This window comes from Nothobranchius furzeri, chromosome 1 (genome assembly GCF_043380555.1).
Source record: "Nothobranchius furzeri strain GRZ-AD chromosome 1, NfurGRZ-RIMD1, whole genome shotgun sequence".
In the NCBI taxonomy this organism is placed as follows: domain Eukaryota; kingdom Metazoa; phylum Chordata; class Actinopteri; order Cyprinodontiformes; family Nothobranchiidae; genus Nothobranchius; species Nothobranchius furzeri.
The window spans coordinates 46,928,488-46,949,577 of record NC_091741.1 but is presented as its reverse complement, the minus strand read 5'-3'; the positions used below and the strand labels follow the sequence as shown (position 1 = coordinate 46,949,577).

At 41.0% G+C, this 21,090-nt stretch overlaps 1 protein-coding gene across 3 annotated transcripts in view; it reads right to left on the bottom strand.

The window, feature by feature from the left end:
• The window catches only part of plxna4 (plexin A4), a 252,711-nt gene extending 232,458 nt beyond the window's left edge, over positions 1 to 20,253 (bottom strand). The window contains exon 1 of one of the 3 annotated variants that reach the window (XM_070548887.1): positions 20,107 to 20,253. The gene's annotated coding sequence lies outside the window, so the exon portion shown is untranslated. Of the gene's footprint in view, positions 1 to 16,031; positions 16,582 to 20,106 lie in introns of those variants that run through there. The other 2 variants (XM_054739724.2, XM_070548883.1) reach the window with 2 other exon arrangements.
• Positions 20,254 to 21,090: the final 837 nt, after the last annotated feature.

The window sequence follows — 21,090 nt, the reverse complement described above, 5'->3', positions numbered from 1 at the left end:
ATATTTGAAGTTCAATAAATGAGATAATAAGAGATGTATTGACTAATTTAATTTATATTGCACACAGTCAGTGTTCAGTTGTCTTGCATAATCAATGTGCTGCTAAAACGTGTATATATGCCAGCCTTAATAACCGGCTTTAGATATCGGCCATCAGCATCAAAAATTCTTTAAAAATTGGTATCGACCTTAAAAATCCATATCGGTGGGCCTCTAATGACAAGTTCTTGCAAAATTGAGCAAAACAGATGTGTGTACTCATTGTAGAAAGCTCACATTACAAACGATGAATGAAAGAACACAAATATTAAAAAAAAAAACAGAAATATGGTCTGCAAAGTTTCAGTGAAGGAAATTAGATGCTAGAAGTTTCCAGAAGTTGATAGGATGCAACATCTAAGATGAGCTAATGAAGTAAAATCACAATAATCTGACCTTTGATGTGCCTTGTTAACAGGAACCTTTTAACAGGACAACAACAATGCCTTCTTTACAGGCGACGCATTTTACATTTAGAGGACATTTCTTCTGTTGGTCAAATGGTTCCTTTGTGTAATCTACACCTGTGTTGTAGGTCCTTTATTGGTGTGCTTTGTGTAAAGGATGTGCTTCTAAATGGGTAGTGAAAGATTGGTGCTGTGGTTCCAGTCCATGTTGCTAAAACTATTAAAATACTCCACTGCAACAGTGACCACCGGGGTTGAGCCTGGCCCCGGGTTTCCACGGGAGCCGTCAGCAGCACGTTACTGCAGCAGCACGTCTTGCTCGCGTAAGCTGCTGCTTGGCCCTTCCCACGAGACGCGAAGCAGCAGGGGAGCAGCTGTCACCGACCGAGCACGAAGTCACACGAGTGACTTTGTCAGTAAACACAACAACAAGCAGGAGAAAACTACCACATGGTTTGTGTTTTATGTTCTGTCCGTTTTATAATCGCCAATACGGACCTGAAAAACAAAGGAGACCGCTAGCTAGGTGATAACTTCTCACGGGGACGCACAGTTAGTAACATTTTTTAAAAGTAAAGCAACCGAAGGCAGCACGTTCTTTATTCTGAAAATCTCGGTAGCTTCTCTCCATTTCCGCGTCCGATTTCCTGTCTTTCCTTCCCCAAAAATGTCGAACTTGACCCGTTTCAGAGGCGTCGCGCGTAGGAAATAGAACCGGCGCGTAAAGGCCGCGACATGCTGCTCCTGAGACGCGGCCGACTCGCGCTGCTGACGGCTCTAGTGGAAAAGGTTCTGTTGACCACAGCAGTTCCTATCAGCAGCTATGACGTGCTGCTGCAGTAACGTGCTGCTGACGGCTCCTGTGGAAAGCCGGGGTTATGCTAATGCCCTGATGATGATGATGATGATAATATAAACTGCACTATCTGTGGAAACGTTTATTGCAATATAAAAATGGTTTCCTAATGTGTTTATGCTCTCTGATTAGGTAACAGAGTCAATAGATTCACGGTAATCGTCCACAATTGTTTCAACAACAAGTGCTGCAGAAGCAGTCACAAATAGAGGTCTGCTTTTTGTCCTTGTAGTTTTTCCATCAAAAAATACACGTTTGAATATAATTTTGAGGCCATATCAGCCTAACCTGATGTCCAGAACCCAATGTCTTCCAGCTAACTGGAGCCCCTGAGGGGAGGTTTAGGTCTGAATGAGACAATTGGAGTTGGACTAGCAGCAGTTGGCTGACTGGTAATAGGACTTGGCATGATGCTCACTAAGAGACTGTGACTGTGAGAGAAATCCAAGGCCGTCTAGAAAAGGACAAAAATATACACTGATGCAAAGAAAGAAAACAGAGATGTACTGATTTTAGTGTAGCCCCAACCTCCCTCCTGCCCCACCAAAACTCCAACGCTGCCCGCCTGCTGAGCTCTGGCACTAATCAGAAGAAAAAGCCCCGCTATGTTTTGCAGCCACACACTGGGATGGGAGGAAAACGGTGTCCCGGCACACTGCCTACATAAGCAACATCAGACATGCATGTATTCACACACAAACACTCTACTAGCCACATTCATAAATACGCCACTCAGTATAGGACACACACTCAACACAACGGTGGCTAACCATGACCAGGACTTTCTTCAACTAAATACAGGAATAGATTGTGTTTTATGAATGTGTGAATGACTGTTTAGGTTAAAAAATTTCATTTCTGGATAAAAATTTGAATTAAAATAAGAAAAAAGGAAAATGGAAAAGCGTGATTAGTCCGTACATATAACTGTATTTACATCCACTCAGCAGGTCTGAGTCCAGTTGGTCGCCTTGGTTTTCAGCACATCGTTCCTTTAACCTTACCTAGTGTTACTAGAAAGCAGCACAATGACTGTTTTCATTCACGCACAACAATTAAAACCATTATTGTTGTGGGCTGCCACAGCCCTACTCAAACAATCAAATAGCAATAGAGACAATTTATAAAACACTGCAAGCCATAATTACAGTCTATGATAATAATTGTGTAGCTCCTTCATTTTTATCCATGCAAACATAAAAAAGTTGGAAACGTAGGAAGAAATTAAAGCGACAGCAGGTCTACAACCCTAAGCTAACCCTTACTGACACACAGAGCAGATGGTGCATCCCTTTTCCTCAGAAAAGCAGCAGTGGAGAACAAAAAAGGAGGACACAGAGGATAGAAGGCGGGTTGTCCTTGGTGTTTACATCAAGACGTGGATTAGCAGCATGGATTACTGTCACCAGATACCAAGTCAAGATCAGGGTTAGGAGGTCTAATCCACCACAGAGCTGTTGATATTACAGTGAAAGCCTCGAGATTGTTCTGTCAACTGGGTATGTGTCATGTGCATGTAGGAGCGCTGACTGGGAGACTGATACATGTAGCAATCAAGAGTGTTTACAAGTATCGAGATGCTTCAGATGATTATTTATGAATTATTAAAGCAAATATCGAGTTTTAAATTAGCAACTTTCAAGGGAAATCATCTCTCGTCGTTTCGTCTTCAAGTTTAAACCAGGCAGATTTTTCAGTTCACAGTTCAGAAAACTAAATGAAAGCAGTAGATTAAAAACCAGTACAGCCTTTCTCCGTCGGCCAACCTTTAATGGATGTTTAATTTGAAGCATTTGGACTAGACTAACAATACTGATTCACAATGAAAGCATGCATTTCGAATGGAAACAAGACAATTAAAACAGAATGAGGAGATGGTATTTTTAACGCTGCAAAAACAAATATCACTTTACAAGGCAGGCTTGGGCTGGTTTGCCATGGCAACTGTAGCGGTGTTGAGGCAGATTGTGCAAACAGTGAGAAACATAAGTGTTATGGCCAAGTTTGTGTTTAAAAATAAGCATTTAAATATGACTGAAAGGTGTTTTAGTTCCATCTGAAAGTGGTGGTTGATAGTTTTGGCCTCCTGGAGACAAATTACGATCATCAAAAAGTCAAAGACCATGTCGGAAGGTTGAGAAAATCCCTTAAAATAACTAGTCTTTAAGATTTACTGTCAGATGCTTTAAATCACTGATCCACCATAAGTGTGTCAAGGGAAAATTGGTGTCACACACATGTTCTTGCTTTCTAGCTATGGCTGCATGCCTCTCCTTTTTACTCTCCCACAGCAAGAAAGAGCATTTCAAAGTCAGGGTCTTGGCAAAGATCCAACTGAGAAACCCCTCTGGATTTCAGAGAAAGAGCTGACATCTGCCTGTCTCCATTCCTAACTCGGTCCCTTTTATTTTTGCAACTAGTTCCCGTTTCCTCTTTCACATCTGAGACTTACAAATCTCCCTCAGTAGCTTTGAGTTCTAATAGTCATTTTTCTTTAACACATTTAGATGCCAACTCCATGAGAATGTTCTTTTCTGTATATATGTGCATGTGGTTCAGTTCCAGTGTCACTTTTAGACAGAACTACATGCTGCTGAACACCACACACACACACACACACACACACAACAGCTGAGGATGCAGCTTATGATGGGTGATGTTATCATCAGTGCAGATCTAAAGGCTCTAAAGTCATTAGGACTGTTGAAGAATTGCCGTCAGCACCTTGCTGATTGGGTTAGACTTGCTGACTACCTGAAGGAGAGGGCATCCTGGATTTGACACAGAACAGTGACCAGAGAAGCCATTTATAGGGTGAAGTTAATGAATCTCTCAATTTAATTATGATGACTGAGTCCTGATGGAGATTCAGAAGCCACTCAAGGAGCAATGATGACGGATTATACACATCCCATCGGGAAAATTATCTTTGAGAATCCGTTAACACGGCATGATGTTACTTTGACATTACAGAGATCTACTGTTGTCTCTGTACATAAACTTTTAGAGACAAGATGTTGACCCAATGGAAAGAACAAGTGCTTAAAATTCTGGTACATTTTTCTGCAGCTCCAATCAACAAAGCTAAGAATTCCTAAATTGTTCGGTCTGATACTGAAGCTGCTTCTATGGAACTCATTTTTAAACTTTTGATGCTTTTTCTTCTTCCCCTCTGACTAAATTCCCTCACTCCCTTTACTGGTGAGAACACAGGAACGCAGAATCTCCAACACAAATCAGCGTTTACGTCCATCAGCTCCTGACTGGAAAATCCACATGTCCCAAAACGTTCATGTTTGATTTGGTCCAATTCTAATGTGTCTTGAGAGGATTGATTTTTAGAATAAGTGAAATCCTTGAAGTTTCTTTTAGCACTTTTTTTAAACATATTTCTGTTTTTCACTGCCTTTCTCATTCAGCAATCATAAGGATGTGTCATCGTTACTGGTCATAAATCAGGACTCGCATACCTTCGTTTTTCACCAGACACACTTTATAGATCCAATCACAGTAAACAGCTAATGAAGTGGAAGGAATGTCAATAGTTTTGAGCAAGAGGAATATGTCCACATAACAGACATTAAAGCAGAGGTCCTCAACTAAATTTGCTCAAGGGCCGCAATTTTTTCCAGCAGAAATGGTGAGGGCCAGATGCTCTTCCAAAATAAAGTTTAGGAATTATTGGATCTTTATTTATTAGCATTTAAAATGGCTTTGATTTCCATCTAAACTATTTTGATTGTAGTTGTGCCTGGAAAACATAAACAATTACTGATATTTGGGACATGAGTTTTACTGTTAAACTTCAAGGTCCCCCAATTGAGGAACATTAGGACCCACGGGGTTGGGGGGCCAGGAGGAAAGGTCTGGCGGGCCGGATGTGGCCCGCAGGCCACCAAGTGTAGGTTCACAGCTTTAAAATGACGACGTGTATTTTTCCTGGTGATGGGGGCAGTACATACCTAAATCACTTTAAGAGGTATTTTTGTGTTCGTGTGAGACCTTAACAACGGATAGCCATTAGGGTCAAGAATCCTTGGGAGAGTAACCTCCAGCAAAATGGCAAAACATTCCCTTTCATCACTAGCAACGAGTGAAAGGTGTAAAACAACAAAGTTTATGGATGGTAACATTTTTTCTAACCTTTTGTTACAAATCAGCAAATGCATTTTATTCTCACGGGCTCACATGGAAGGAAACATGGCATCACCCAGAGACTTAGACCTGCTCATGTTTTCTACGCCTGATTTTTATGGTTACAAAGCCTCAACAACTGGGCACCATTTCATTCATTTTCAACAACATGTTGATATTTCCAGAGATTAATGGCAAAAACTACACATTGTCTCTTTAAAACACTAAATGTCTAACGCTACATTGGCCAGAATAAATGAAAAATACTAAACTTAGGCTTGAGTGACAGGATGTAAAAGATTTCAACTTCCAGGGGCCCCCTCTAACAAATAAATAAGATGGACATTAAACTTTGACATGAGTGTCAACTGCTAAAACACTGAGCTACAAGGTACTGTATCTAGTTAGCTTGTAGATTAAAAAATAAAACACAATCCAAGTCTGGGATTTGCAAGCTTCTACTAAAACTGATGAATAAACAATCAATAATGGTTCAAACTCTGTCAATTAAGTGTGGAAAAGAGAAAATACATATGGTATTTTAAATTGTTAATATTGTTTTCTCTTTTATGCTTGTTATTCACCTCTGTCAGTGCGCCCCAAGGCAGCTGTGGCTACATCGTAGCTCATCACCATCAGTGTGTGAATGTGTGTGAATGGATGAATGATACACTGTAGTGTAAAGTGCTTTGGAGTCCTTACTCTGAGAGGCGCTAAACAAGTGCGGGTCATTTATCATTTATCATATTCCTTATTGTGCAGTGCTTTGTTTAACAGCACCATATAAATAGTTATTATTAAAACAGAATTAGTGCAAAGTCAGACAGAGGAGATCTAGCTGGGGAAAAGCAGAGTTAGTTAAGATTCCTGTGTTTAATCAAACAAAATCAGTTCCAGACACAAAACTCACACTCAGATTTGTAGAAAAACACTAACGTTTCTTGTAAAAACATGTCAAACGTCCTGCGGTGATGATGTTGGCAGGCTGACAAAGCTAAAGGAGGAAGGTGCGGAGAAGCTATGGGGCGGATTCAGACAAGCTCAAGAACCACATTCAGACTTGAAACATCATTAAAATGTGATCGCAGTAATTAAACTAAATGGACACAAATGCTTGTAACACAGCACAGCAACAGTGGTGAAACCTTGCAGAACGATGATCCTATAATGATAAATGATAATTTATCTATTCTAAACTAGTTGCAGCTTGTAAGGCGGGGGAGCAACGGTGTTACAACATCCTGCTACTTAAGGCACCACAGGCTAAATCAGGTTTCCTAAAAAATAGTTAAACAGGACCAGACTCGCTCAAGCTGAAAGGTCTTAAAACAGTCATTTCTGTTTTCAGTTACCAATCGGTAACCACCGTTTGTCTTGCTCTGTATTTAAATAGAGTCTAATCTGACTTGACCTGATTAACTTCTTAGACATTAAAGTTTGATAAATTTGAAGTTTTTTTTTCTCCTGGTGGTCCTGAAACCAGCACTTGAATGATCGGTTATTCAAACATTTTCTTATTTTCCAGTTAATTTATTTATACATCTTAACAGATGACTGGTCAACATCCTGCAAATCAAACCAAAAAGGTGGTGAAGTGTTGCTGAAGACTAAATTAGGACAAGGAATAAGCTGCTGGACAAATTCTGTCATTTTAATCTATTCTTTTGTGTCTCCTGCCCCATTCCATCATACACCAACCTAACTCACACACACACACACACACACCAAAGAGGATCACCGTGCACATCTGTGAGCTTCATCAGTGCACGTGGATTACAGCTCTTCCTTATAATCCATAGAAGACTTTAAGATCCCAGCTTTGGTTTACGACGCACAGCTGGATGAAGAAAAGCTGCTTGACCTGCTGTGATTTTATTATTATTTAATGTTGCAGATTTAACTCTGTCTCCAATTATCCCACAAAAATAACACTCAAATGTTAAATGTTACACTGTAGACAGAAACTGTCACAAAGGTAAATGATACATGAGCATGTGTGTGCATCTTTAAAGCTTCTGGTACCAACTTTGTGCTTGCTACCTTCAAAGACTCCATGATTGGGGGAAAAAAACGGAAAAAAAATCACGTCAGGCTTCGTCTACCTGCTCCAACGTCTATCCAGGGCAAATTACCTCGATATAATCCATGCGGGATGGATGGAGAATGTAGGACATTTGGTGAAGACAAAATGTCTACACCTGCAGAGACCTACAACCTACTGTAATGGTCTCAGAGTGGTGAAAAAGGAGCGGTTTGACAGGATGTGTCAAAAAAGCCCCGCCAGCTGCAGATATTCCAGTTTTAAACACATTCTGAAAACGGTGCTTTACAACCACTACTAGAGGAAACTGATAAATGAGCAGAAGCACAGAAGTGGATGTGCAATTTCCATAAAAGGTCAACGCAGAAACAAGAAATTTATTATCACAGGAAAAGATGATGATTAAATAACTTGATATTTAAGCTCCTCCAAAAACTAAATATGTGATTGAAAACATTTCTGCAAATGTGTTCTGTTCACACATGCATGAAGGTATTCACCATCTTTGTGTGGCTTTTTCTGTCTAAAACACCCCTAACTACAAAAACAACACTGGCATCAAGTCAGAATTTGTAATAATTGTCAGTAATTTCCAATAATTATCCATAATTATAGCACACAGCCCCCTCTGGGCAGGCAATGAAAATGTTTGACTACGTTGATATTTAATTAATGAGTCAATGACACACGATTATAGTTTTTCATCCACAAGAAGAGTGTCCAGTTGTGCACATTTACATTATTTAGACAGAAACTGAGTTTCTGGGATATGTGAAAAGAAACAAAGTGTTTCTCATCTTCTGCAGATAAACAACTGCTGTCATAACCACACTCTAGAGGCAAAAAAGAAAAGACAAACAATTTTTTATGTAGTTAACCTAAATTTAAGCAACAAGTAAATAATGAAGTGGCATGTGAGAATCAGTAAATCGGGGATGTAGGGATGCTTACGGAAATGTTGTTTGGTGTGGAAAAAATAAAAATAAAACAAAAACAAGAACTTCACCTGAGCCAAACTAAACCAGGACTTGGGATGCTGCAATGGGGAGAGCCAGGACTGCACAGGGCAGCCAGGTTGAAATAGACTGGGAATACTGGGCCCAGGTGTTTCCAGTCAGCAGCTGACTCCAGTCCAAAAATCAGGAGCCATCACACGGTCAAGGACGGCAGCCCAGACGTTCCCCATGTGGGACACTTTTCAACTCCTATGAAATACCAAGAAATTTCTAGGCTTGAGAGTTTGGACGTTCCTGGATTTACCCTTGGGTCTCTTCCCAGAGCTCAAAAACCAGTCCCCCAGCAAAAGATGCTCACTTGAATCTGGGATCTCATTCCTTCATTCACCCAACTCATGTGATCCCATGTGATGGTGAAAACGTTAGTACGTCATTGTAGATCTTTGTTTACCAGAACAGGAAGCAGCAACGACCTCAGCCAGTTTTATTCTTTACATGATAGAAGCGAGAGAAACCTTTTCACCTCGGCTCTCTACTCAAACAGCTGTCCACTGCAGAAACAATTAAAAAGCTTTATGTTCTAAAGGCTGATACAGAAAACGTGTTTACGCAGCTTCACTTTTTTCACATTTGTGAAAATCTGAAATGCAAAGTCTCCCTTTAAATACCAACATGTGGACACTGGGTAAAGTTCAACCAAACAGAAGCTGTTTTTGAACTTCCAGAAAAGACGACTGGGTGAGCTCAGGATTTTAGTGCAGAGGTGAAGCTGTTCTGCTGAGTCAGCCCGTTTCCAGAACTAACAAAGTCAATTAGACAAAGTCAGCACATAGCTACTGGCCCTGAATGAAACAATACCAAACAGTCGTTTATAACTTTCGAAAGCAGGTGAACAACAACACATGTCAGTAAGACAACTGTAATAAAGAAACTGCATAAATGCGGCTCTCAGTAAGGAAGTTACACCTTCTACACTCTGGGAAAAAAGCTGTAAAGTTCATTACCAAACCAAAATTATATAATAATGTGCAGCGGAGTCACATGTGACCACTAAGAAGTGAGTTTACATTCATTACGGCGCTCCCACCCTACTGCTCACCTTTCTTCTCTTTCATCCATCCTTAAGCCTTTGGCATAAACACATTAGAATGGCTTTCTAGAAATCAATCAAAACAGCAAGCAAAGGAATGAAAAACTGTTATGCAGCATTTTACACACACACACACACACACACACACACACACACACACACACACGCACACACACACACACATTCATGGTGAGTCATGGCCATTTTATACTTTAAGAAACATGAAGAAACCCCTTCTAAACGCCGACTAACACTGTCCAAGACACCCACTGCATATCTGGTTTCAAACATTGCCAGCGGGCGCAGAAAAAAGCCGAGTCACAGCTTAGCTGGAACAACTGCCATGACCATGCAGAACAGATGGAGCAAAAGAAAGGTGGTTGGAGGGAGGGAGTTTAGGCTCTAAAGGAGGATGGGTGTTTGGTGAAGCACAAGTTGAAAAGGGAAGAGCTGGACGCAACACAGTGTTTTACCCTCGTCTGGAGAATGGAGTTGCGATAATCGCACAGCATCTCGGTGATTTATATGAATGTAGTAAATCACTGAAACAATCTCAGATGTTCTAAAAATCATCTTAATACTAAATATTAACTGATCGGTAGTTTTTAATAAAATTAAACAAAACTTGGGAAGGCTTCTTTAATAATATTACAAATATTATTGGAATGTTCTATACTGGCGTTTTTGCAGATCTCCAAAATACTGATTTAGTCTGAATCTTAATGGCTGATACCAATATAAACCAATACCAATACATGCAACACCCTTAAACATTGTGCAAAACATGACAACTGCTTAATTTGGGCTTGTCATGCCAAACAAACCAAAATCTCTCAGAAACTAGCTCATCTCTTGTTTTTGGATGTTCTGAATTTGAGGAGACGTAGATGAAGAGGGTGATGTGTAATATGCCTGGTATGAAAACGTGTCATTAAAAGAGTGAAAACCGATACCAATAATTTAGGATATTACATTCATGCCTTTATCAGCCAATAATATCTATTATTTGCATGATGATTTCATTTGGTACTGGTTTTAGTTTAAGGTTTTAGGAGATTTGCATCTTCAAGATTTCTATGAAATTATCCATAACATTAAATGCATTTATTTTAAAGTGGGTTTTATTTTTATTTTTGAGGGTTGTTTTTTAAGGCAAACTAACCCAGGACTGTTAAAGTTGGAGTCATTCATACTTGCATACATGCTTTTATAGAAAGTTCACACCCAGCGATCAATACGACACTGATCAACGTCCAGCAAGATAACACCAGTGAAAGGTTTTATTCCAAGTAAGCAGACATTTCTGTGTTCCCGTTGGGTGAGAGTTTGCTTTGGCTGCGAGTCAATCACTGCCTTTTACACAGACATAAGCCATTCCAAATCCTATCAACAGAAGAAAAAATATACACTGAAGAAAGGCAAAATCCCAGACTCCAGGGAGAGTTCCACACAGGGAGAAGAATAACACAAAAACCCAGTGTAAGCCCTGTTAATTCTCTCTGTAACATCTATAACATTATGCTGCTAGGCTATGATTTATCCTTAGGGGAGGGTGGAGACAGGAAACGGTGGAGTGATAGCAGCAAGGGTATTACAGCATCGTAGATCCGCCCTCCATTCACCTCCTTCTGGCTAGAAAGCACCAGGGGGTCTGCATGAACCTGCGCTGTTCCAGTATTACTGTGGTAACGCTGCATACTGATGCTCCTCAACAACACTGACAGAGCAGACTGAAAGTGTCACAGCATGAAAATGACAAAAACGGTGTGACACAATAACGTTCTAGCCTCTAAGAAAACCCAGAAGCCCTCCTGCTATGAGATCTGTATAAATAGAGCAATAATATTTCTATTATATATTTCAGGACTCCACTCCAACACAAGTCTGAAAACAAAGTCAATAATAGTAATAATACACCTTAATGGCGTGTAAATTGAAATAACTGCACGCTGGTTTGCATGGCCATTTCACAGCTTGTTTTTCATTGTAAAACTTGCAGCCCCTAAAAGCCTGTCGCATGCAAAAACCCACGCGTGATGCTGATTTTGTTTGCACATCCACTCTGAAATGATGTTTTGAAAGCTCAACCAAATGGAAGCCGCTGACCTCTTTCAGCACCTGGCACGGTGAGCATTGATTCTCTTTTCAAGATGAAACAAGTTCAGTTTTTTTTCTAAGGAAAGGCGCTTATTAAGGTCAATCCTCCACTTTTGCAAGTAATAAAGTTCAAGTAGAGTTGAGGCGTGAGATCCAGGTACGTTTTATGAGCAAACACATGACCAACAGCCTCTGCTGGCATGAGGACAGCTCTTCAAGCTCCAATGCTCATGAGGTTAAACAGCACAATTGTATGCGTAGCAAAAACATCTGCATGTTAAAAGGAGCACAAAATCTAAATGTGCTCCTGCAGGCTCACTTAAAAACACACTTAATTCCTCTGCGTTGAAGTGGAAGCCCTTTGAGTCAGAATTTTGCATATAACTGAGTGCTGTTATTTTCTCTGGTGCATGTGTTACAGCAGCAGAATAAACAAAATTAGGCTCCTAATCCTTGCGTGGACTCGGGATGTCAGCGAAGAGGCAAATCTGAGAAAAAATAATAATAAAATGCCCTAAGACCGTCTGCAATTTTCTCGTCATTTCATGCATTTGAAACAAAACTAATTTACTGCTTGTCATGCTTGGCTTGGCACACACAAGCATACGAGCCAATGTGCCACAGCACGTCAGCTGCCGCTGCATCAAAGAGAAGTGTTTATATATCAGACTCGCTGCTCCGTATGAATCACGGGGACCTGGGAGGGACGTTTAATACGGTCTTATCAAAAGTAGCAGTCTGGCAAACCCGCTGATATGCTTGCGCCTTCTCCACATCTCCCTGCTTTCCATCTCTGACATCCCTTTCTGTGTTTATATCTTCAATAGGTCATCCCAATGTCACCACAGTCTGGATTTTTGGGCTTCTACAAACACACACACACACACACACACTTAGATAAAGTTGTGTGCTTGGCAGCTTAGAGTGAGGCAGAAAGATATGGGAGGAGAGTGCTGGAAGCATAAACCGTAAGAAAGAGAAGAAGTGAGCAATGAGATGAAAGAAAAGCACAACAGAAAGCTGGAGGGAGGAGAGGAAAGCAGTGCCACTCTGATAGTAACATGGTGCATGCGTTGGACCCCCGTATGAAGACATGACAGCTTAACATGTCTCTAGCTTAGATGAAGGCAGAAGTTCTGAAAAGCACATATATTCTAATAAATCGTCTCTGCAGATTTAAAGCTGACTTAACTATTCCGAGTGAAAGGTTCTCATTAAATCAGAGGCTGTGACATGTACTGATTTCTCGCCTCAGAATTCACAAAGCCTATTGTTTGGAGATGCTCACTTCAGATTTTTGCTATCATTGCTGGGGCAAACATCAGCATGCAGCTCTGTGGTGCATTGCAAGAGGGTTAATTGCATACTTGTTTGTAATTATTCTGTTAATACAGCATACAATTCCCTGCCTATAATTTGAATTTAGATTAAAGCCATCCAGCCATTCGTCAGAGATACCATCTCTTTAGGAGTCAAGTCAAACATTATCTCACTTGCATTGCAAATGTACACAAACACCAAGGTTAAAGTGACAGAAGTTGGACGTAACAAGAGCTGCAAACAACAAATAGTCTCTCCTGGCTGAGAATTCCACAGCATTTTGGTGACTAATCCTTTTATAAAGCTGAAACCGGGAAAAGAAAATTTGCAGCACTTAAATTTCCCTTCCAGGTTCTCTGTGGTCATTTTGTCACGCTGCTCCAAAATATGCAAAACATCACAGCAGGAAGAACGGTTGGAGAAGCAGAAACGCACATTGCAATCTCCTGAGTGGTGTTGCATGGCGTTAGCGCGGAGGGAGTGATTTGGACGGTGGCCTGTGTCTGGTGGTCCCGTCACAGCCCAGAGGGGTGTAAATGTGTACAAGTGACTCAGGGCGGAGGATGAGAACAAACAGAGGGCTCCATTCAGGTCTAATTCACAGACGCATCATTCAGTCTGACATGACGATACGTCTCTGTGACCAGAGTATTCATACAGGGCCTTGCCAGCCATTCACAGATGTATCATTCACACCCACACACTGACACACAAACACACTTCCGCTGGCTCTTGTCTACACAGCCACTGGGTGTTTCTATCACTATGGAGAATCTGTCTAAGGTTTCCCATTCATATTCATTCATGGTTTCCCTCTTGACACGAACACATTGCAAAGATACTCGGTGGTACTTATTCTGATGAGGGCACCGCCCCTAAAATGCAGTGAATGTCTTCGCTGCCAAGGTTAAAGTGGGAGTTTATCCATTAGCAAGTCATAATATTGACAAGACCCCGCTCTGCAGGTCCAAACTCCAGCGGTGTAGCCGCAACACTGGCCGACAGGCGAGGGGTTGTATGTCAACGTGAGGTGCTTACATGCCGATAAAGCCTGCCGTTCTAATTCCTATAGGTAGACCGTGATGGACAGCAGGCAGGGAGAAGGAAGGGAAAATGAGTAGCAACAAGGGCTCATAGTGCCTGAGAAGGCGGTTGGTGAAAAGACAAAGAGGCAAAACGTGGATGAGATGAAATTATCAGACTGGTTAGGGACTAAATAATTTTCTCTAAAGATCTTGGCAGTAGCAGCAGAACACCCACGGTTTAAGGAGAAGGAGGCAATCCGAACATTTAGGAATTTGTAAAAGAAAACACAACCGCCTGTCTGGAGTGAAGCAGACAGCCTTAAGTCATGGTTATAAAAGGATAGGAACTCATGACCAGGTAAAAGAAGAGCAAACATGGCCAGTCAGAAGACTGGTGTTGCATATATTTTACTTCTAGTAAATCCAGCAGCATCATAAATGACTTCAGCCCAACAGTGAAGCGGTCAGTAAACCACACTGCCCCTTGTGGAGTTCTAGTTCCTTCATCTACGAGCAGGTCTTGGAAAAACTTTTATAGCAAAATCTTTGTGAAGCAGCAATGAAACTATCTCAAAAAGTTAGCAGAAACTAGAGGAGCAACACTGAATTGGTGCATTAAGTGTGCAGGGCAGGTGGATAGGAGGAGGGAGAAGCGGCAGAGGGGCTCAAGGTGCTCAGTGACTGCCGTAGTGGGATCTGCAGTTTGCATTTAGGCAGCGGCAGCAGCTGCTGCTTTCTGTGCATGAGGTGAAAATGATGATGGGATGAAGGGAGGAGAGGAAGGAGGGTGCCAAAAAAGGGGGGTAGTTAGGGGTATTAAACCCCACATTTGGAGTCAAAGACCTATAATTCACACAAGGCTGGTGCACCCTCCACTGTGATGTTTTCGCCCAACAACCCTTCACACAAGACCAGATGAGAAGAAAAGCCAGAAAATGATTGACCTTCTAAACATGCACTTATACTGAGAAAAGATATACTTCAAATAACAATTCAGACTTGAGTCTGTAAATCATGATCTAAACATCTATTTCATTCTAAACACCTGCTTTTAAAGTCCACCACAGAGTTGTTTTTAATGTTAATGAATTTGCCAACAGTCAAAAATCGTACACTTCACATGATTTAAACAATAGAAGTTTGTTCATAAAGGAGAGACTTCAGTGTTCCCATCTATCCCTGCAATCAGCCACCGTCTGAGGGAAACCCTTGAGCCACTGGAAGAAATGCTTGGATAAGAACCATTAGGTCCCGACAAACTGGGAAGCAAAAAAAAAAAGAAAAAAAAAAAACAGGAGTAAAAAGGTTTTCTGGATATTTCAAAATCTATGAAAAACATGGCATTTGGGATATTTTATAACAGACACCAAAACCATTACCGGTAATTAAAATTAAATTATGAAGTAAAAATACAAGAACACATAATGAATTGCTTCCGTCTACAGAAGTTCTTATGCCTCAAAATTAAAAAGTTTCATGTTGGACAAAATCTGTAAATGGAGACTGTAGCAGAAACTCCTCCAAATTGGCTCTGATGGTTTCAAAACTTTGTAAAGATGCACCATATTCCCACAGCAGACATCTCCAAAGCCTTCATTACTTTACTTGACACAACCAAAGACTTCATGTCTGAAATTTAAAGGAAACACGCACTACTCTTGTTACCTTGCAAACATGACTCTGGACAGATTTCTGTTCCTCTACACTGAAGCATGCAGGTTTGCAGCTCTTCTGCTCTGGGTGAAGGGCACATGCAGCGCAAAATTGATGGGATCCAGTCGACCTAAGGTCCCGAGCTGAGCAAAATTGCAGGTCATTAAATATTTTTTGCACTTCTTTCAGTAGAAAGTTAAATTACAGACCGAGATTTAAAAAAAATAACCGTGGTAAAACCTGCAGGGTGGCCGGAGAAACGCGGGCATGGCGCAGTTAGAACAGGTGCAACACACCTCTTGTCACCTGCCTGGCGCAGCTACAAACCAGCAACCCAAATCTGGCGTTACAGACATACAGCGCTCTGACCGCAGCGATGGGCGGAATGAACACCTTTCCCAGTCTGTCCTTACCTGGAATCTATGCAGTTATCAGAGGCAGCCGCATCGGCACTGCGGAGAGGCACGTTCACAGCAATCCCAACTCCTTCCACTCTCTCCCTCCAGAACGATAAATGTTCAGAATAACGATATATCCTGATCCCACGGCTCGTCCACTTTAAATCCCCGGCAGAGGTGCCGTTATAGGGCAATTCCTGCTCTGGGAAAAGAAATAGCAGACTTCCTGCAGCATTCCCGATCAGCAGGACTCTTCTGAACCGCTCTGAGTGCTCTGACACCAGGGAGCCGCACCTCCCATATCCCGGCGAGGACTCACTTGGTATGCCTTTGGAAAAGCCGCTGCACCGTATGGGATACCGCAGGAGGCTGCGTCTGTGTGCGTAGATGCGCGTGCGTGTGTGCGTGGAGCGTGTGTGTGTAGGTGTGACTCGGTGCGGTGCTCCTGCCCAACTGAGGTGCTGAGGCTGCAGCAGCGGAGTGCAAGGCAGAGGGAGGGAGGGAGGGACGCACCGACGCGAAGAGGGGCACGCTCTGCCGCGGATCTTCTGGTCTGGCCGGGAGGTTAGATGGAGCTTCACCCGCTGGAAGACGACTGCATGTGGCAGCCTGTCGGGTCGGAGGGAGGGGTGGTTTGCGTCTTCAATTCAGCTCACCGAATTAAGACGCATGGCGCATCAATAAACGCACCTAAAACGCTTTAGGGCTAAATGTTCGCGTTTATTTCCACAGGCGACGTGGAACTGCTCCACTTGTGTGACAGAAAAACCAAGAAGTTACACTATCTGACAGGTATCACCTGATCAAATAAGAAGTGACAGAAGGTGGGATTAAATAAACACAATCTTTCCTGGAATGGGTTTACATAGATCCTGGAGCCAGGAGAAGATTTATGTAATGCATTCATCCCGATGAAAATGGGATTTGGCAATGCCAAACGGAATTTCCACAGATGCGATACAATGCGGAGTAAAATGATCAGATCATCGGATTTGACTACCTAATCGCAGGATCATTTAAAGACAGAGATCAGGCACCACTGCAACATAATTACGACCCTTGCATAGATGGAAGGGATTAGAATCTGCAGTGCTTTTTTCTTTGATGATCTCCTAACGTGCCTCAGGAAAACACCCCCTCCCTCCCTTCCTCCGTGCATTTTAAGCAATTAATAGTATTCTGAAAGCCTAATTGTGTAATTACGTATTCAACAAAAATGCTGTGTGGTGGAGCAGGAATAAAAGACGCATTTTCCACCAAACATGCTCTTATCTCCATATTAAGCCCGTTTTAAACTAATCTCCATCAACACTGACTAAATATTTCATATCTGCAGAGAAATCTCAAGTTTTTTCCTGCCAGTGAAATGATTGTGTTGAGGGTTTTTGAAGGAGGGAGCTTCATGAAATTAATTCCAGTGACCGCCCTTTGACCGTTTTATTCAATATCCATGTAGTTTCAGAGAAGTATCGAGCCTGCTGCACCATCCTCTCCCTCTGTCCCTCCTCGTTTCCTCACTCTCCCCTCCTCGCACTCGCAGCCACCAAGGACAGAGGACCCTTTGCTTTGAAACACTGCATCAGAGCCCCACCTACAGGCCAAATAAACTTTACTGACTGTCACATGCAAACGAAGGTGCCTCACAGTTCCTGCAGTGCATCAATGCCATTTCAAATCACAGATTGGTGCATCATTAATATTTTTAGGACAATTAGACTGTCTTAACATTAAAATATAAAATTCTCTCTTTACGTAATTGAAGACAAAAATTTCTGCCAAATACATAAACACAGGAAGCCATTCACAACTAGAGACTTCCAGTTAAAACAGAGGAGCAGGAATTAAAATGTTGCTATTTGGATTTTGGGGGATGAGATCTTGGTCTCCAGTTTGCCTTCTGGATTTATTTTTTATTTAAATTTTTTTTTCATTTTTGTCAAATGTGTATACGGTTACTGAATTACAAAACTATTTAAGATGTTTTACATGCCTTTATTGACTATTGTATGAAGTTTATACAAAGGACCAACATTTGCAACGTCAGTGAACACCCCTGCACTTCACTTTGGCATGCCGTTAACTTCCTGACTAAAGGCAGCCCACTCTCAAATCTGAGAGGTTTTTTGTCCTATGTAACAAGGTCTAGATTAGATTTTTGTCTGAGGATATTTTTGGATTGATTCCTTACGCCACCTAAATATGACTTGACCATTATGGTTCATAGCTCCACTGTGCTGGAAAAACCATCCCAGAACTGTTGTTGGATGATAGAGAGGAGTTCCTCTTGGTGGATGTTTAGGTGCCATTCTTTATTCATGGCAGTTTTCTGAAGAAAATAAGGCACAATCCACAATAATCATGCCAATTTTTGACCCAATTCTCCCCTTCCAACAATATTAAATAATTGATCAATTACTCTAATGGTCCTAAAAGATAATCTCATCAGATTTTTTCTGCCATGTGTGGTGTGTTAAATAAGAGTGCTCTAATCTGCTTAGAGGCATGTTGGGATTGCCCCAATCAATCTGGAAAACTAAACATGTTGGATTCTGATTTTTGGTATAAATGGCCTGTATTTGATGTAGCACCTTATACAGTCCTGGAACCCCCAAGGCACTTTACAACACAATCAGTCACCCATTCACAAACTACATTAGCCACAGCTGCCCTGGGGCACACTGACAGAGGCGAGTCTGCCTTACACAGGGGCCACCGGTCCCTCTGACCACCACCAGCAGGAAAGGTGGGTTAAGTGTCTTGCCCAAGGACACCACGACAGCGACAGACTGAGCAGGGCTCGAACCTGCAATCTTTTGATTACGAGGTGAGCACTTAACTCCTGTGCCACCGTCGCCCCGTTTATGAGGACGAACGAGCATGCTGGATGTTGAATGTATAGGGCAAGGTGACAGACGCATGATGCCTGCTCCCCGTCCATCATGTTTGTTTGCCCCTAAATCACATTTGATCTCATAATAATTCCCATCTGACTGGGGGAAGTTTACGTGTAAAATTGGTTTGTGTGTAGTTTTTTGCTATATTGCTGCATACCAAACACTGTATAGGGCGAAAATGGGTTTATCATCTGTGATTTTTTATTTTTTTATCGCCAAGTGTGTAAAATTATCTGACAATTTAAAATCCTATGGCTTACATTGAGCACCCTCTTAGCTGAGAAGCACCCATATGTGCATCGTCTCAGGATGCTTTACTGTTGATGTATCACAGGACTGATCATAGCTCACCTTTTCCATTTTGAAAAATCCTTTAATGGCATGCCCCCAAAAAATCTCAAAAACAGCATTTGGGGAAAGTAAAATCTCTCCCCTCATGCAGCAATCCAAAACCTGAACGTTGGCAGAATATTTATCTCCCAAAGTTTTTGGAGCAAAGAGGTTTCTTTGCTGCCCTTTTAACACAAATGCAGCCTCCAAAACTCATATCCTTTTGGTGATGATCCAGGTACCCTGGAACCTTCATTATAAATTAAATGAAGAAAAGTCAGTAAAATGGGCTAAATGTACCATTAACATTAACGTTTTCCATTATGATTCAAACCTGTAGCTTATTTAAATCTGATTTAGGACGAATGGAAATGTCCACAATTGGAACATTATGCGTTTCTGCTATCATGACTTTTGTTTTCAAGTTCAATTTCATGTTAAGAAAGTGACTTCGTAGCTAATTGCACTTCATTTGATCACTTTTGAGAACATTCTGAAGCTTTTGTCATAAAAAGAGAAAATAATTGCTTGTGAAAATTTATATTTGTGTGATTGTCAAAACCTTTAGCCATTGCTGTGCACTGCAGACCAACTGCATGATAAAATAATTAATATTATCATTATTTATTACTATTATTATTATTGTTAGCATTATCATTATTTTCTTTGTTAAATTACTTTAATAATCATTATTATTATTATTATTATTATTATTATTATTATTATTATCACTAATAATAATAAACTGTATTTTTCTACAAAAATGACTGTGACGCAGTGTCTTCTCAAATAATCACGACAGAACTGTTCATAAAGCTAACTTAGCTAGCCTATGTAGCTTTAAACAATAAACATAACTTCCTTACCTCGAAGTTCGAGGCTCGAACGCCGTCCAAAAATAAGCCACAACGAAATTACTTTTCTCCTTCAAATCCATTTTTGAACGTAGATAAACTCAAATGTTCTGTATTCGATACTTTTGCAGCTTAATGCTGGTAAATAAACGGGAAACCACCTAATTAAGGACACCTGTGTGTTTCCGCGTGCGTCTTTTTTCAGCTCCCTGCAGCACCCGGACGTGCCAGACAACTAGTTTGTGTAATTAAGCTTAAATGACAAACTTTGAAATCTGGGCGAAAGTAAATGATCGTTTCATTATAATTAGCTATTTGGGCCTTTTTTATTATTATTTAAAGGTGGATTGGGTTTCAAAGCATTCGACGGAGAAAAAAGTTATTAGCAATAAACTTTTTGCTGAGACCGGAAGAGAGGTTTGCTGACAAGCTTAGGAGGCAGAAAAATCAATACAAGCACATGATCAAATCGATTTATTTATTTATTTATTTATTTATTTATTTATTTATTTATTTTTATTTTAATGATATGGAAATCCATCCAATGTCACCACCTGAGCAAAGAAAAAAGCGACCCCTTTCTAGAACAATTTATAAATCAACTCTATCATTCTACTCTTTGACCGACCATTGATTTCAATGTAGGTCAGGTCTGCACTCATTTATTACACTCTTAGCCTTTGTGTTAGATTTTGAGGGCATCTCTGGGAGTCATCTGAAGGATAAAAGGTATGGAGGAACCAACAGACCTATGGGTTCATTTAATTATTCAATAAAAGCAAGGAGCTAAGTCAACAGTCTGCAGTTCTCAATTATCAGATAACTTTCAAAGCAAAACAAATCAATGGCGCTGCAATCTACAGTGACAATAGTTATTCCATGAAGGGTCAGCAATGTGTGACCTAAAGTCTGCTGGCTCATGTTTAGATCAAACATGGCTGGATTAAATTATAAAAGGACTCGCTGGTTCTTTTTCATTACAGGAGTAGAGTCCTA